This window comes from Anguilla anguilla, chromosome 14 (genome assembly GCF_013347855.1).
Source record: "Anguilla anguilla isolate fAngAng1 chromosome 14, fAngAng1.pri, whole genome shotgun sequence".
NCBI classification, from domain to species: domain Eukaryota; kingdom Metazoa; phylum Chordata; class Actinopteri; order Anguilliformes; family Anguillidae; genus Anguilla; species Anguilla anguilla.
Genome location: NC_049214.1, coordinates 17,235,326 through 17,242,370, shown reverse-complemented (window position 1 = coordinate 17,242,370; position 7,045 = coordinate 17,235,326). Strand labels below are relative to the sequence as shown.

The following is a 7,045-nucleotide window of genomic DNA, read 5'->3' as shown; positions in this document are numbered from 1 at the left end:
AGTTTTGCGCATGTCTGCGCTGTGAAAACAAAAAAAATACATAGACGCCGCATTGGGCTTTGGATCGTACGTCAACGTCGCCGCCATATTGGGCCAGGCAAGACTGGCCTGAAAACAAATACAGGTAAACGGGGGAGCTGCAGTTTTTCTGGATGAAAAGCACTATGACGTTTACATTTCTCAAACGATTTAAATGAGTCGTTTTTGTATTGAAGGGTTTATGATCTACGTGGAGTACAAAAAAAGTTTTATCTCCATTTGCTTAGAATCTCGATAGTTAGGCTTACTTGGAATGTGGGAAATAAATATAGATGTACTCAAAAAACACAAGCCCATTGTATGGGGAAAGATATGTAGTTAGAGAGCACAGGCCCAGTGTATATGGGAAAGGAATGTATTAATGAGCACCAGCTGTCTCCTCCCCAACGTATCATCCGGCTAGCAAAGGAGGAAGGATACAGGTGGACCAAGGTCGACCTTGGCCGTAAGATTAACAACCGGCAGCAGGGAAGCGCTTCATATTAAAATAGGTGCGATAAGAACAAACACATAATACACACACAATTTCTGCCCTGCTAATTAAGCTGTATAAAGGCGCATTTGTGAAACTAACGGAGGCTTCTGCCTTTTCTGGAAAATGTGTTGTCAGAATATGTGATTTATAATAGAAGGGGGAGGGAGATTCAAGCGGGAGACGAGCACTATCATTTTTAAAATAAGGAAGGAAGGGGCTGATAAATAATGGTGTCCGAGAATTGGGTGTCAGATAAAATTAACGATGTCAACAACATTACGTAATTAACAAAAATTAAGTAGGAAGTACTAGATTTAAGCTACACAACAGGAGGAGTTAGAAAAATGGATATAAGAAGCAGTTGGCCAGAGGAGAGGGAGAGTGTGTTTTGGGAATGCTTGGAGAATGATCTGATGTATTGTCTTTACTTACATTACATTACATTACATTCATTTAGCAGACGCTTTTATCCAAAGCGACGTACAAAAAGTGCATTTTCATGATCGTAGACAACTGCTGAACACGGGTTCAGTAAGGTACAATTACTTATTTTGTAAAGCTATTTCTAGCCGAAAACAAAGAACACTATCCTGGTCTGACGTCTGCAAAGCCAAACTAGGCAGAAGAATAAGCTACAGTATTAGGACGAATACAATTTACCAAGAAGTGCAGGGAAGGGGCAACATGTAACAAGTGATAGGAAAAGGGTTTTTTTTTTAATTTTTTTTAAATATATACAGCGTGGTGGTGGTTATTCTAGGTATAGTCTGAAGAGATGAGTCTTCAGGCCACGGCGGAAGATGGAGAGTGAGGGGGAGGTTCGGAGAGGGACGGGGAGTTCGTTCCACCACTGGGGAGCTAGGGTGGAGAAGCTCTGTCATCCCTTTGGGCGGGTGGGAGGGGTTGCAAGACGCCCTGCTGCCGCAGAGCGGAGTGGTCGAGCAGGCACATAGAATTGAGTCATGTCCTGCAAGTAGATGGGGGCTGTCCTGTTGGCGGCAGTGTAGGCAAGGGTCAGGGCTTTGAATCGGTGACTGTTATGAGTGACTGTTAATTGTACTGAACTGCGCAGATCAGCCCGGGTTATTGTATGTAATCTTTGATTTACTAACAATAAACCCAGTTGCATCAGACTCTGAGAAGTGTGCATCTTTTGGAGAAGCATTCAACAGTGTGGAGGAGAGCGACCTCGGCGTTCCTGGCCCAGGCCGGGGCGGGTTTTTCCTGCCCACAGGAATCTCGATAGTTTGGCTATAATCGCTGCTTGACGCTCAAGAGAGGTGTGTATCAACGTTAGGTTTACATTAACTGAGTTACTTACGTGATGGAAAATAATTCAAATGTCATAAGGAATTGCCACAGTTAGTTTTAACCTGTCAAGCTGGCTAGAAAGTAATAAATGCATTATAACATTTAGATGCTGATTCTGTAACGTTTTTCATTAGAACATGCTTGTTTTTTTCAGTGCTTGCTAGCTAACTTGAGTAGGATTGTAAGCATTAAATAACCTTGCTTGTAAGGCTGGCTTGTAGCTACCTACCAATGTTTTCTTGCAAGTCCTGTTTTGATTTTGAATGAATTAAACTGAATATAACCACAATAATTTTACAATTTAACATAGCTAGAAAGCAAATGGTTAGCCTGAAAGTATTTGGGGCAATTTAATATGTTATGTATTAAAGTAATAAATCAAAACACAGATTTAATGTTGGTTATACTACAACACTTAGTTTGGAAAAATGTTCTTTTGCATAATTTTGGGGAATTTAAATATTCACTAACTTCACTCTTATACACTGTAGTGACCCCAAAATCAATTCACACATCAATGGTCTCCTGGTTATACTACAACATTTAGTTTGGAAAATGTCTTCCTTTTTAATGGTCTTAATGTTTTTTAAGATAAAGTGTAGTGGAAACAAATTCACGTCAAACACCAGGAGACCCCTGGTGGTTGAACTGAATTTGATGGTACTACACTGTATAAGTTATTGAAGTTATTGAATAATTTCCCCAATAAAAATTCCCCAAAATTATGCAAAAGTACATTTTTCCAAACTAAGTGGACCAGGACCGGAGTTGTGCACCCCTGATCTAGCCAGTGGAATGTTTATGGTAAAATACTGTAATTAGTCATGCAAACATGCCTTTATCTTGCTGTTTTTTCTCATCTTCTGTTTTCTTCTTCTTTCTTTTCTCTGCTCCAGAAGGATATGTCCTTTTTTGCTACATTACTTTTTTGCTACATTACTTTTTTGCTGCTTTTTCCATTGATGCAGAGGAGAGGACTGTAACCTAACGTTAGCCTAACTGTCTGTGCTTGCATCAAAATGCAGTTAACGGCCGTTACAGTGCACATGAACGTGACACCAGCTTTGACAGAGGCAGCAGGAATTGATTAAACTAGTAGTATTAGCTAGACAGCCCGTTAACATAATTTAGCATTTTTGTATGATTACCACTGACATAATATATCAAACAAAAAAAACATTTCAAGCTCTCTTATGGGACATTTCAAGCACTCTTGGGGGCCCTCTGGTGGCCACGGGGGCGCTTAGTTCGCTCATGCGTTGGGCCAGCCCTGAACCTGTGCCTTATTTTGATAACAATAGCCTAACTTTTAACAGCAGGCCTAGATAGTAAGTTTTAATTACTTACAGACAGTGCTTTGTATGTGTAAATAACATGTGCATTTTTGTACTTTGAAGACGTGTTTTTGTTGAGATCTAACTTACCTTGCTTGGATTGCACATTTTAATTAGTCTTGAAGTAAAGATCTCGAAGATCTCCATTTGGTTGTCATCTATGGCGATAAGCGGTAATTTCAGGTGTGTTTTTGGACCTCACTTCCCAGAGATCCAAACAGTGTCGTCTGTGTGACGTCGGTCAGTTGGCACCTGGGCCACGCCTCCATAACAATTTGAGGTCACCAGTACACATGAAAGTAAAAAGGGAATGATGTCTTCTGAGACGGTAACTTTAACACTTATTATTTACTGAATAAAAAATAGTTGTGTTCCAACCACTATGCCATATCTACTATACAAAAATGTAATACTGCTAATTTATTGTAAATTGTAATTGTGTAAATTGTAAATTGATTTCTCTTACCCACATACTACAGTCTTTATTCCACTAAAATGACAAGTCAATCAAGCAGGTCAAGTGTTTTTCACTGTTGATGTGTCCTTTAGAAAAGCAACAAAAAATGGCAATGACTGAACGAGATAATTTATTGAAATGTATTAACATAGATGTATGCAAAAAATATCTGTATCAACTCTCCTATGAGGGAATGGTAAATCATTCATTGAACAAGGTAGGGTGATGAATGCCCTTGCATTAGCTAACCGGCTAATGCTAAGGAAATAATCACCCAACCTTAATCATACTTGAACAGACAAGTGCTGAAGTGAACGTATAGTATTGTGTCTTTCTTAGTGTTAGCTATTTTTATATGCTGTGACTGCACTTGGGTTGCATTTCAACTTTGTTCTAACATTTCGTGTCCACCACTCTTCTCAATGAGTGGCTGCTGCTGCTAGGATCCGAAGTAGTGAACATTTCTTATGACCATACTAAAAAGTAATGGAAGAGTTGGATGGTTGACCATCTCAGAAACACACAGACAGAAGAATTTTATTAATTTATTTAAGCTTAAATGTGTATTAATAATCACACCAAAAGTAAAGGGTATCAGTAGCTACACATGGAATATCAGCTAAATAGTGATAACTGATTCATATTCCTCAGCTGGCCTCCTGTCCATCCCCACCACTCGACTCTACAATGGGTGCTCAAGCATTCAGCCCTGCAGCACCCAGGCTCTGGAACTATCTACCCACACACATCCACCACACAGAGACACTAACATCCTTGAAAGAACTACTCAAAACCCATCTGGCATACCACTGATCGTTTATTTCATTACCATTCAGTGCCATGTTTGTTTGTTTGTCTGATTTTTTAAATAATTATTATGTATTCTTTGTAATTTTATTTCAAATTTGTGAAATGGTATTGTTTTTATCATTGTTACATGCCGCGACACAGTCCTGGGGTGGACAAAAGAGTTGGACACAGGGAGTTGGATTTAATCCAGTTTCCACTATTTTTTGAGGAGTCAGCGAGAGAGCTCGCAAACTAAAATTGAACAAAAAAAACAGTCTGCCCTTCACCCTCATGGGATCCAGGAAAAAATTATAAACTAAAATAACAAAGACAAACCCACAAAAATTACAAATGCACTTTTTCAGCTGCAGTTCCAGAGTTTATAGGCATGGTCCTTCAATTGCCCTGATCCTGGTCCACAAAGCAAGTCCATTGACACTCCTCTACCACCAGAATATAGCCAGTTGTTCATTTGGCTTGGCTGATACCTCCCCTTCGCAGGAGTGAAAGTCAGCACAAGCAGACCCCAGCTTATGGATTACCTGGAACTGAAATGGCTATAGGGCTAGATACCAGTGGGTAATCCTAGAATTGGTCTCTTTTGTTCTACGACCTCTCTTGCTTTTTAGACTTCTGTCGGGTACAAGCAGCTATAGCAGAATTTTTATCCACTGACAGACTGACTAGTTCCTGCCCCAAGAGAAACCCCTAGCATTTTGCTCAATTCCTCCTGAACTAGTTTTATCTTCAGGTACTTGATACTTTGCTGAATCTGTCTCTGTTAATACACAACTTCATGGACATTTCAGGCCAGGAATTTGAGCACATTTCATTGTCTTTAAAATCTCTGCGTGATTGATCATAAAGATGACAATATCCTTGCATGAGTTCAGCAACTCTTTCAGAAGTATTCCTCTCAAAAATATTCCAGTTACGATGATGCTACCATGGTGATGTCTGTATGGGATACAGAGGAACTGGTGTCCTACTTGATTGGTATGCCAAGATAGAAAAATTAAAATTTTGACCTCATTTGGCAAACCAAGGATAAATCATTTGGAAGATGAGAAAACTACTGAGGAAAGATGGGGAAACTAGGCATGATTAAATATTTCTATCATGACGAACCTGTTGGTTAGGACACCACTGTTTTATACCGAAAATGCTGATAATGACAGATGGCAATTTACTATCACATTATTGTTATTACGATTTTTGTTAGTTAAATTTAATGTTATTATAATCCAATATACACACAGCATTTCAGTATAAAGGTTCTTTTGGATTGTGGTGATGAGGCTTGAGAGCAATTAGACACCAAGAGTAACTTTTAATTGCTCACATGTTATTAAGCTGCGGGAGGACATTCCAGTAGTTACTGAGAACTAAGCATACTATTTTTTTAAGGCTAAGGCCTTATTTGTTTACCATTTCCAAGTGCGTAAAACTTTTCTCTTAATATGCGTCAATGTCTCCTCCTCTTCCCTTATCTATTCTAGTCAAACCTTGTTTACTCCACTTCATGCACATAAATTAGCATCATATATATCACACTTTTAACACCCAAGATTGGTCAGACGTTTATAACAGCAACTCTCCTAACGCATGTCAAAAATACACACGTCATGTTTTGAACAAAAAGTTTTCTTCCGTTTTTGCGCCTTAAGCCATCTTAGTAGTAAGAGTGTGAGCCTCCATATGCCATATCAATTATTATTATTATTTATTATTATATACTGTCTGTGATTATATTATATTGCGGTGTTTGTCTCAAAGTTTTTCTCTAAATGTACAGTAATATGCAGCCACTTGGTGGTGCAAAAGTGCACCTGCATACCAAAGAGAGAGCAAAGTAAAATATGTAAAGCTAGTTAGGATCCCTTCTGTAAACAGCATGCAGGAATTACTATTTTCTACAAAGATGTACAAAAGTCATTTTCACACGATTGTTTTTCCATCTGTAAACACTTGACTGAAAGTAATGTTGCTATATCATTTTCAGGCTGAGAATTCAGACTGGTATGCATTATGTTGCTCTTGTTAATATTATATGCGTGCAGGTCCAGAGATATTGGTACCCTTGACAAAGATGGCTTCAAAAGCCTGTATAAAATGAACAACACAGGTAATGAGATATATTGTATGATCAATAAATGGGGGATTGTATGTTTTTATTAAAACAGAATTGTTCAGAATTCTTTTTTTGTTTTAAACAATAATTTTCTTTTCAAAAAAGATAGTTGTCAAAATCATTGGCACACTTTTTCAATGCTGTGTGCACCTTCTCCCAGCAATGATAACACTCCTGCATGGTTTTCTAGTGATCATATTGCAGGGAACTTTGACCATTCCTCCATAGTGAATCATTTAAGATCCTTCAGGTTGTGGTTGTGGACTACTAATTGTAGATCGGTTCAGGTCTGGGGATTGAGATGACCATTAAAACATTTTTTGTTTTAATGGCCATCCATTTCGTGGTTGATTTTGAAGTACACTTGTGAACATTGGCTTGCAGAAAGACCCATTTGAGGCCAAGTCTGAGCTTCTTGTTTATATAATTAAGTGGTCAATTTATCCACATACTGATAATTAAGACAACTGATAATTACCAACTGGGCCAATTAAAAATGTTTGATGTCA

General features: G+C 38.4%; 1 long non-coding RNA gene across 1 annotated transcript; it reads left to right on the top strand.

Annotated features, from left to right (window-relative positions):
- The first annotated feature begins 47 nt into the window (after positions 1–47).
- LOC118213128 lies at positions 48–6,660 on the top strand. The gene is made up of 4 exons (XR_004762352.1): positions 48–124; positions 1,677–1,794; positions 3,369–3,487; positions 4,268–6,660. It is a non-coding gene; the product is annotated as an uncharacterized LOC118213128 (long non-coding RNA).
- Positions 6,661–7,045: the final 385 nt, after the last annotated feature.